This window comes from Aquarana catesbeiana, linkage group LG04 (genome assembly GCF_042186555.1).
Source record: "Aquarana catesbeiana isolate 2022-GZ linkage group LG04, ASM4218655v1, whole genome shotgun sequence".
Taxonomy (NCBI): Eukaryota; Metazoa; Chordata; class Amphibia; order Anura; family Ranidae; genus Aquarana; species Aquarana catesbeiana.
This window is the reverse complement of record NC_133327.1, coordinates 580,914,236-580,925,938: the sequence shown is the minus strand read 5'-3', so window position 1 is coordinate 580,925,938 and position 11,703 is coordinate 580,914,236. Positions and strand designations below refer to the sequence as shown.

The 11,703-nt window shown below is 40.6% G+C and overlaps 1 long non-coding RNA gene across 1 annotated transcript; it reads left to right on the top strand.

Annotated features, from left to right (window-relative positions):
- Positions 1 to 887: 887 nt before the first annotated feature.
- LOC141140687 (uncharacterized) lies at positions 888 to 10,193 on the top strand. Its single transcript, XR_012243983.1, has 2 exons — positions 888 to 1,128; positions 4,686 to 10,193. It is a non-coding gene; the product is annotated as an uncharacterized lncRNA (long non-coding RNA).
- Positions 10,194 to 11,703: the final 1,510 nt, after the last annotated feature.

Genomic DNA, 11,703 nt, shown 5'->3' with positions numbered 1-11,703 from the left:
GAGCACCAATGTAAGAGGAAGCACTGGGCAGCTAATGTTGTACATAGTCCTAATGCCAAAATTCAATATGCTACCTCAGTCCTGCAACGGATCAAAAAACTCACGGATCGGATCGATCCTCGGATCAGAGTCACGGATCGGATCATTTTCGGATCAGCAAAAAAAACGGAAAAAAAAGACAAATCTTGTTACACCCACCGGAGTTTTAGATTTAAAAGCTATTTTCCACACAAAACGGAGTTTATATGCATAAATACAGTATTTGTAGATCGGACGGACTGTTTAGATGTTAGATTTTAAAAGCAACAGCAAACCTGCTGACCTTACATGGTTGCTAATGTGACAGAACACCTCTGATTTTCACATTTAACATTAAATGTGAAAATCAGAGGTGTTCTGTCACATTAGCAAATACTGTATTTATGCATATAAGCTCCGTTTTGTGTGGAAAATAGCTTTAAAATCTAAAACTCTGGTGGGTGTAACAAGATGTCCGCTTGCCCCCTTCTAACTCTATCATTACAGTACTGTGCAAAGGAGTGTGGGGTGTAGCAAGATGGCGACGACGAAACGTCACTTCCTGACGATACAGCGGCTGCCGCCGGGTGTACCAAGATGGCCGCCGCTCCGGAGCTAGGCCGAAGCCGCGGCCTTTCCTATGGCCGAGGCAGGCGAGCTCTCCGCGGATCGGCACATCCGCGGAACGCTCGCCTGCCTCGAACGGATCATGGATCAGTGACGATCCGTTGCACCCCTAGTCCTGACCTTCATCATTGCATATGCTATGTTATATGACTTAATGAAGAGGGCACACAGCATAGTCCTCGCTGCTCTACTCCTAATGCTCTGTTGTATGTTAAGTAGTCCTGAATACTGCACCATATATATTTTGTACATTATCATGTTCTGACATGTACATTATTTACACTGTTGTATATTGCATAGTATTGATCACTCCATATTCTATTTTGTTTGTTATAGTCCAAACAGCCATGCTGTTTATTCAAACATAGACGGAGAAACACATTTGGCAGAACTAACTCTGTGACGTCATCACGCTGAGGTTCACTGGATGACATTGCGGCCAATCTGCAACAGTGTTTGTGAAATGGCTGTTTCCGAATCTGTGTAAGTGCAATATCTTATGGAATAAATTGAGTATTTTTGTTGCGCTATGAGACTTCTCCCTTTTTAAATTTGATGCATCTGTGTGTTGGAGCTTGTTGCTGGAGTGCTTGCTAATATTTTTCATTAAATTCGGTGGACTTTGCTGCTAATTCTGTTCATTGGGGTCATTGAGCTGTGTGGAGATTCAAGGAAACGTTGGCTCCTCCAAGCCAAACAGAGTTATTACAATTATGCAGCGTACATGCGGCTGGACTTCCCGACAGAAAAATACTTTTTCTGTCTGCATTTCCGACGGACTCAGATATAGGACATGTTCTAAATCTTTCCGTCGGAAATGCCGACGGAGTTTAGCCCATTGGCAAGTCCGGCCGTGTGTACCGCGGCATTAATCTCTATAATTTGAGATAAGGTCTGGTAAGAGGCCCCATTATCTTACTAGCACTCTGTGCGCTAGAGCACTTTGTATACTGGAACACAGAGCACTTTGTTTTGCACGTGGATGCACTCCATCTCCATAAGACTTTTGATTTATAAGTATGAGTGGTTTATGAACGATTTGTTTTATACCAATACATTTTCATTTTTGACACGTTGGTAATGAATTGCATTTTTCACTGATTTCACATTTTTAATTATTTTGCTTGATTTGCGCACTTTTGGGTTATTTTTTTTTTTTTTAAATAATGTCTTTTTTTATATGCATGAAAGTTCAGTTTGATTTTTTTTTTTTTTATCACTTAGGGACAGGGTGGATATAAATCAATGATTTTTCAAAAAAAATCTATAAAATCTGATTTTTTTTATTTAAATGTTTTTTTTTTTTATATCAAATTTATTTAAATAAAATTCTTTTGAAATAAAATCGATCTAAAAAATGTTTTCTATTTAAGATACATGAATAATTTTGTTTAATCAGCATGAAATGGAACTTAGTTATGTAGCATACGGCTGCATATTCTGCAATATTTAACCACTTTACAACCGGCCCTTAGCCGAATGACGGCTTGCAGGGCGGTTGCTTAACTCTGGGATCACGTCATATGACGTCTTCCCAGAGTTCCCCTCTTGCGCGCCCCCTGGGGCGCGCACCTGAACATATCCGTGACCGCCGGGTCTAGAGGACCCGGCGCATCACGGATCCCGGTAAATGGCCGCTGATCGCGGCCGTTTACCATGTGATCGCTCCGTCAAATGAGATGACGCCGGTTTGTTTACATGTGATCGCTTCGTCATTTGACGGAGCGATCACATGGTAAACGGCCGCGATCAGCGGCCATTTACCGGGATCCGTGATGCGCCGGGTCCTCTAGACCCGGCGGTCACGGATATGTTCCTCTCCTCCCCTCCTGTGTACCGATTGGTACACTGTGAGCGGAGAGGGGGATGGATGGCTGCAGCGCTGTGGGCTGGTTGTGTAGTGCCCAAAGCGCTGCACAGTGACATCCAACCATCCATCCATCCATGCTCAGCCATCCCTAACGCTCTGCAATGCCCTGCAATACTCTGCAATGCCCCAGAATAATGTGCAATACTCTGCAATACCCCGCAGTACTCTGCAATACCCCGCAGTACTCTGCAATACCCCGCAGTACTCTGCAATACCCCGCAGTACTCTGCAATACCCCGCAATACTCTGCAATGCTGTGCAATACTCGGCAATACCCCCGCAATACTCGGCAATACCCCGCAGTACTCTGCAATACCCCACACCACTGTGCAATACTCTGCAATACCCCGCCATACCCAGCCATACCCAGTCATACTCTGTGATACCCAGCCATACTCGGCAATACCCCACAATACTCTGCAATACTTGGTGAAACCCAGCCATACTCTGCCATACCCTGCCATGCTTGGCCATGCTTAGCCATACTCGGCCCCTGTATGTGGCCAGGCTGTGGAAGTCTCACACATGTGGTATCGCCGTACTCAGGAGGAGGAGGAGAATCTATTTTGGAGTGTCATTTTTGGTATGTACATGCTATGTGTTAGAAATATTGTATAAATGGACAACTTTGTGTAAAAAAAAAAAAAAATTCATTTTCTTTACACATTTTCCAAAAACTTGTAGAAAAAAATGACAAGTTCAAAAGACTCATTATGCCTCATAGATTATACGTTGGGTTGTTTTCTATCCAAAATAGGGTCATTTTGGGGGCGTTTCCATTGTCCTGGTGCTCCAGGACCTTCAAAAGTGTAAGAGGTAGTCAAGAAATTTGATGTGTAGTTTATGCTCCTAGAACGCCTGATGGGGCTTCCTGCATGTTGGTCCTCTGTATGTGGCCACGCTGTGTAAAAGTCTCACATGTGGTATTGCCATATTCAGAAGGAGTAGTAGAATGTATTTTGGGGTGTAACTTGTGGTATGCATATGCTGTGTGCGAGAAATAACCTGATAATATGACACTTTTGTGAATAAAAAAAAATCCTGCTTTTTCAAAGAATTGTGGGAACAAAATTACAACTTCAAAAAACTCACCATGCCTCTTACTAAATACCTTGGAATGTCAACCTTCCAAAAAGGGGTCATGGGAGGGGGGGGGGGGGGGTATTTGTATTGTCCTGGCTTGTTAGGGTCTCAAGAAAGGAGATAGGCCGTCAGTACTTCAGGTGTGATCAATTTTCAGTGATTGGCACCACAGCTTGTAGACTCTATAACTTTCACACAGACCAAATAATATACACCGATTTGGGTTATTTTTTACCAAAGATATGTAGCAGTATAAAATTTGGCCAAAATGTATGAAGAAAAATTCTTAATTTGCAAAATTTTATAACAGAAGCAAAGAAAAATTTATTTTTTACGGAATTTTTGGTCTTTTTTCGTTTATAGCACAAAAAATAAAAAACCCAGTGGTGATTAAATGCCACCAAAAGAAAGCTCTATTTGTGTGAAGAAAGGACAACCATTTCATATGGGTACAGTGTTGCATGACTGAGTAATTGTCATTCAAAGTGTAAGAGCTCTGAAAGCATAAAATTGGTCTGGTTAGGAAGGGGGTTAAAGTGTCCAGTTGTCAAGTGGTTAACTTGGTTTCTTGCCCTGACACCTTGCTAGGGGTTATCGATGCTGGCTCTGACACATGCTGGGCGTTATTACTAGCCCCTCTCACTTGCTGGGGACTCTCATTGCTGGTCCCAGTAAAGCATGTTTTACTTCCACAATCTCTTTAGTATACCTGAAGGCCCTGTTCAATCTATACAAAGTGGAATTGACTATACCAACGGGGTAAACATGGCACACTATGAGATATAGACTGGGAAGAAACACACTTTTTGGAGCACACCCACATGCAAAAAGTGGGTGGCATCTTGTGCGCATTGCATCAGTTCACCCTCTCATGCTTCTGTGAGTGCAGGTGCATAGCACCCTCAAACGATTTGGTCTGGAGCAACTGTACCTTCTAAAGTGCATTTGGTAGTGCCAGGCCTTCATGGTATGTTGGAAAAACACTTCACTTTCTTCTGGGTTATGTTGCACAAGCCAGAAAATCTCTTGTAAAATGAAACTTTTGGATTCTAGTAATTATAATAAATTTGTAATATTTGTTTTTTAGATTAAAAAAGTTGAACGTTTTCAGCAGTTGATGAAGCAGAACTTATGGATGTTCTTGATGATTATGGATGTCGACGTAAAGTAACATCGACCAGTTACAGAGCTACACTGTTTGAGATAGCACACAAAGAATTAATACAAAAACCAATGTTTGTCATTGATGCCTGGAAAGAGATATTACAGGAAATGCAGTTTATTACAGTCGACCTATTATCACAACAATACACAGAACTCCAGCCAACATGTCAAAAAGTTCTGAAGCAGTTAGAATTCCCTATTGCCATGTCGCCAAAGGAAAATGAGGTATCAAAATATCTTAAAAAATACATTAGAGAACTCACTAAAAGCAATTTGTGTAAGTTTCTGAGGTACTGCACTGGCAGTGATTTAAATATGCCTGGGATCATCTACGTGCAATTTGAAGAAATGCCTAGTTTTTCCAGAAGGCCTATTGCCCGTACATGTGGTAGGGTCCTGCATTTTTCTGAAAACTATGAAAATTACCCTGATTTTCGATCAGAATTTAATGGCATACTGGATTGCAATATTTGGGTAATGGAAATTGTCTGAATGCTTTCCATTATGTCTTTCATTTTTTTTGGTCGTATACATCTAATTTCTGCCTTTTTTTTTTTTTTCGTGATTTTTTTTTTTTTTGGGAGGACTACTTTATTTTAATTGCCTAGCTACTTCGGTCCAGTTTGGCACAATGTAAATATGTATATCTGAGGGACTGCAGGAGAAGAAGACATTCACTGTAGTAGTTGGTGCTACTACAATGCTTGCCACTTCTGAATCCTGTGCCAAATGGCTTTTCAGTTGAATAGTGAACTCAGGGGGGTGCTTGCTAGGAAACAAGCTGCCGTTCACAGAGCACCTTGCTTTTTTTTATAACATGGCATTCTCTGATTGGATTAAGTGCATATTGTGATGTCCAAGACCCAATTCTTCATCTACTCCAATCAGAGAATGCTATGAATTGATAAAAATACTAGCCATTTTATAAATGGCAGCAGTGCCAGTGAGCAACCCCTTGTGTTCACTATGTAGAAGGTAAGCTGCTTGGTACAGGTCTCAAAAGATAAAAAGCAGTGCTTGCTTCCACAGCAGTCCCTCAGATATGAAATATGCATACTTATGTTGGTTCAAGTTGGACCAATGTAATAATGAAAATAAAATCATACCTTGTAGGTGTGTCTGAGCAGTTATGGACCTTTATTTAAGATGAGTGCCAACTCCACTGTTTCAGTTTTCACACTTTAGCTTATTCCTGCAGAAAAATATCCAAATGGCAGTATTCTGCCACCGGATCCAGAATGCACAATTGCTTCAAGATGACTTATTAGTTGGTGGACAGTGAGGACAGGCATGCAATTGCATTGATATGTGCTCAGACAATTCCTGCTTCCTCCTAAACCTCAAGAACCATGGCTGTTTTCCTCGTCCCCTGATTCTGAGTCCAGTGGATTTGATGTGAACAACTTCCACCTGGAATTGCCAATTGGGCAGTTTGAGTAGAACCTGACCCAGCCTTTGTCTTGTGTAAAATAGGTGAGGTGCTTAAGTGCACCAATTATAGAATTACAAAGGCAGATGTTGAGGCCCTGATTCATCAAGTGCATGATTCTTAACAAAAAGGCTCTAATGTAAATCCACAGTGACTTTTTCCAAGTTACTGAAAGACTAGATATGGGAGAGTCTACAACTTCAACGATGAAGTCCAGGATTGTCCCACTAGAACAATTTCAGAGTTCACAAACCGTATATTTGTGCACTCTCCTGCTGCACACTAAGGACTTAGAGGACATAAGTCACTGGAAAAAAATACAACTATGTTCACTTGCTGGAGGCAACTGAAGCTGAACATTTCCAAAACACTACAAAATTCATACTATTTTAACTACTGGACAACACTACAGACACCTTTTAATGATTGACTTGCTCCACAGAAGTCTGTACTCACAGTCACCTGACCCTGCCAGAACATGTGATGTTCTTGGTTGTATCCATTATTAATCTCAGAAAAATGAGATCTTATGTCAGGCATGGATTAAGGGTCTGGGAGAGTTTGATGGTGCACAAACAAATCTTGAGGATACTGATCCTTTAAATCTGACTGACTGAAACCTCTGTTAAATGTTCTAGTTCACCCGAAGCTCTCTGAACCCTGCAATCTTTTAGTTCCCACCTTCTCTTGTTCTGCATACATGTGAACTTTATCCTCTTTAGACTACCATTCCCATCTCACTCCTGAGAGAGATGTAAACCCACCTTTGCCCCTTGTTAACACCTGTAACCCACTCAGAAAAACATGGATGTCCTACATGGAGCTTGTATCGTCTATCCCCCTTTGACATTTTCAGCTTGCCTATACAGACTATAGTGTATAGGGGGAGGCAATCTTTTATTGGAACCCCCAGGATCTGTCAGGTTACCACTTTTACAACCTATTGGTGTTCTTCAAAGATTTTGGTGATGTTGCTATCATTCCTCTTTGGACTAGATTGTGGCTAACATGGTATGTCTTTTACAGTGCTTGCAGATGTATTTTTGTAATACTCTTAACATCTGATAGAAACCTTTGATGATCAATGCTTTAATCACATTAAACAATACACATTGGATTTCCAGGGGTTAAGGAGGGTACTTATGTTCATGCTTTGTGTTATGTGGCTATTTTCCGCCATACATTCAATGTTGGGCTCATAGATGTGAATGTGATCTTTTTGGGGAGATGTACTGATGTTTGTGTCTGGCCTGCTCTGATTTCATGCACACGAGTACTTTGCAGTGGGCCTGGCCTTTTGCCTTGACTGTTTTGGGTAGCATTATGCTGGAAATATGGAGAGTTGTAATTTTTGTTTTGTCCTCTGCAATGTCCTTTTATATGCTTATTTTCTAGCATCAGCAGGCAAAGGTGAAGACTTATGTGTGGTGAATGAGTTTAGGGAGATGTCTTTGCATTTGCAAGGTGTGTTTTGGGCTTTTGGACTGATATTCCTAAGACCGTGGTGCTTCAACAAGCAGGTTCCATCTTTATACCTCAGGGGACCCTTTAATTGCCCACGGCTTCTACCTTTGTTCTTTTCATTGTCAGTTATAAATGTTGTCAGTTGATTTGTTGTTCCTAAGTGTGCTTTAGACACTAGTGACCCTTAGACCCCATACACACCATTAGATTTTCTTGAGGTCAAACATTAAGAGTTTCAATTTGTATGCAGTCAGGCAGGCCCTTGCACTACGGGGTCTTAAGTTGACCATAGTTGATTAGAACCATCTGTTAGCGAGCTGATTGTACCCAAGTTGATCCAGCAATCATCTTGTGTACAACCAGCATGTTTACATCCAGTTATTGCCAGCGGCTATAGCCACTAGCAATAATTACTGTGTATTACCAGCACTGACTGTGTTGGAGGAAGTGAGCGTTTTAATTTACTGCAACCCATGGTTTCAGGAAAGAAAATTGCATCATCTTTGGCTTGCCTTAGTTTAAATGTTTCATTAAAGTTGTATTCTGATAAGATGTCTTGTTCTGTTTTGTTCAGATATTGCTTAAGGTCATTTGTACCTATGATCCTGTATGGAATACTGGGAGGGGGGGAATGGAGAAGGCTAGTTCTTGCTGAGCTCCAAAGCACCCTCACCATAGGTCGTCACCCACAGGGTAGTCCTTTTAAATTTAGTGAAGTGGGAGTAGACTCCCACTTATACCCTGCCCACGTTCCACAGCATTATCCTCTGTTTGAACCCCACCTTTCCTAGATCCCCACTTAACTTTTAGATCATTGCTGTCACTGTTCTGTCCCCCCGCCCCCCAAATCTTACTTTCCCTAACCTTTCACCTTTTCTTCTTTTTAACACATTTCCACCAGGCTTCAGCTCACGTTATTTGCCACTTTAAGTTGGAATTTAAAATCAATTATGCATCATTTTGGTAAAATCTTCTCAATCTGTGTGAAAACAGACTACACTTGAAAAGATGGGGGGGTTGAGAGTTAGAGAAAGGTGTTAGCAAGTTATTTAATAGATCCAAAAGGTTATCTGCAAGGTTCTGTGAGGTAAGCATTTTATCACTGTAACTTGTAGTCACTTTAGAGATATCGGAATGCTATTGCTGAGCGCAAATTGCTTCATCCAGAGCAATACCACACTTGTTACCATGCTACCTGTATTTATAGGTACCATCTTTCTCTGACTGTGCTCCTGTATCTCTTTAGTTGGACCTTACCAACCAACCCATGAGATCATGGAACTGGTGACTTAATTTTTCACTTGTTCAGGATCCTGTAAGTTGAGGATCAAGAGGATTTTCATTAAATGTGGCCCTCTACTTAAAAAAAAAAAAAAAAAGAAAAAAAAAAGGACATTCCAAATAGAAAAACACTTGGGGGATATCCATAACTTAGAGTCTACCCATAAGAAAACATTAGCCCAATCCATTCTTGGTAAAGTAACCATGTTGCAGAAAAGCTTTAGATCGCTTGATTTATATAGTACCAAAGCAAAACAAACAAAATGTAAGGTACTACTAGGAGCATGGTAACAACTGTGGTAAATTGACTACAAGATGGAGGGGATAAAGAGCCTACCTCACAAGATATTGAGGAAACCTTTTGAGTATAATATATGCAGTAACTTGCTAACACTTTTCTCTGACTCTCAGGCATTTCATAACATGTATGTTCTAAACAGTTTTGGACATCTGTTAGAGATATGGTTCTTCTGGTACGGTCTGATTAGGTCCTTTTGAAAGCAGGTAAGGCATATTTTAGGCATATTCATGTTCCAAATGACCCTGCCTTCTTTCTTTAGAATAATACTTATGTAAGGAAAACATATGTAAAGTCAATACTTTCCTCACAGAAAGCAACTAAGAGTTATACTCAAGATTTATAGAAACAACCTTGTCCTCTTTCCATTGCTGTGTGGTTAAAAAAAAATAAACAACCTTTAACAAATGGAAGACTTTATCTCCTATAGCAAAGATAATAAAGAACATTTTGATAGGTGTGGTTCTATTGGTGAAAATTCTGTACTGCCCAGAATACAAATTGCTTCTATAAGACAGTATTCTATATTACTAAATAAATATCCGTTATTGGGCCTTGTCCTACATGCGAGTTGGAGCCTGTCGGAGGAGATCAACCTTCAGCTGTGTGGACCATATTTTTCCCTTGCATTCCTTGTGTTTTTCTTCTCTCTCCTACCTGCCTCTACATTTAGATCCTTTTACCCCCTCCCACATCTTGTTGGGTTCCACCTTGCTTCTTCCTCCCATATGTTGTTTATTTAAAAAAACTATACTGGATTGACATGGTTCATAGAACATTTGCATTTCATGCTTTCCTGTTTGATGGACTAGCAAATACATGTTTTTATGGACTATGATTTATAACTTACTGATCTCAATGTTGTCTGAAAACTATTATTTTTGATTTTGTCTCATTTATCTTGTGAATGTTGTATAACTTTGATTATAAAAAAATTAAAAACATACCTCGAGTTGTAATCTAATGTGTAGACTTTTTTTTTTTTTTATTAATTATTTTAAATTATTAAAATTCATTTGACTTAGTTGACATTTTTCATTGTAAATGGGAATCAGCTAAACTGCCCTGGGTTCATTTGAAACAGTTTGACTTTAAAATGATTTAGGTTGAGCAACTGAACTCCTTTGAAGTTGCCCAATGTTAGGGATTTATCAAAACTGAAGCAGACAGAATCTTGAGCAGTCATGCATAACAACCTATCATCTCCAGCTTGTTAATTTTTGGAAATAAAATAAAAGATGATTGGTTGCCATGCACAACTGTTTTATATTCTGATTACGCCTGTATTGATAAATTCTCCTCAATCCTAGCTGAATCTGTCAAATCCGAAATGCCCATTTTTTTAGGCAAATAGGTAAAGGGCTGTCTAAAAAATAACGTGGTGTGTTGGTAATGCCCTGGAGAACTTGTAGCAATGCAGAATTTTAAAAATACATTGGGCCATTGAGAAGTGTTTTTTTTTTTTTTTTTTTTTTTCAATGCGCCAACATTTACATTTTTTATGTAATTTGCCAGCAAATGACATTTCCCTCCTGGCGTCTTTATTCACTTCCCTACTGGCCTATTGCAGAATGACGTCCACAAGGTGGCTCAGTTATCCAAACTGGGCATCAGATGACATCTAGCAGGATAAGCTGCTCCTGGTCCCCCTCGGGGCATGCAGAGCAGCGATTGGTGTTGCAGTGTATCGATCTGACACACCGCATCTCCGAACTTGGTAAAGAGCATATGACATACAGTAGGCTCTTTATCATGTGATCAGCTGTGACCAATCACAGTGGTAACCAGGAAGTGCCGGTAATCGGCTTTCCTCAGTTCACACTAACAAGACGCGAGCCCAGCCAAACGGCAGCTCTCCTGACGGGGGGTCTGCGCTGATAATCACTGCATTGATTATCAGCGCAGCCCCATCAGTAATGCCTATCAGTGCCAATCAGAAATATGCATGAGGTGCCCCTAAAATTCAATACCAGCCCTTTAATCTGAGCATGCAGTCAAGTTAGCCAGAAAAGAGGTTGACATGCATGCACCCTACCCACCCTGAACCATACTGGGCCACATGCCCTCAACATGGGGAGAGTATCTTGCCAGGGGGAACCCTTGGTAAAGCTCTATGTCCTCATTTTAATGAGGACAAGGGCCTTTTCCCACAGCCCTGGCTAAGTGATGTTGGGGGCTTTTGGCTTCTGGAAAACTTTAACAATAAGAGGGCACCCAGATACTAACCCCATTCACCTATGTGTATATATTATCTCTAATCATAAGGAAAAAAATGAAAAAAGTCTCACAATGTACATTAACAATGACCGAAGAGCTTAACTCCATGACATCACTTGCCAAATAACATCTCCCTGATCGTTAATATACGGGGAAGGCAGTTGCCATATTCAGGCAATGATGTAACACCTCGCATTCCCTGCCCATTTAGTTACTTGGCTGGGGATTCCTGCCCATGTAAGTGAAATGGGC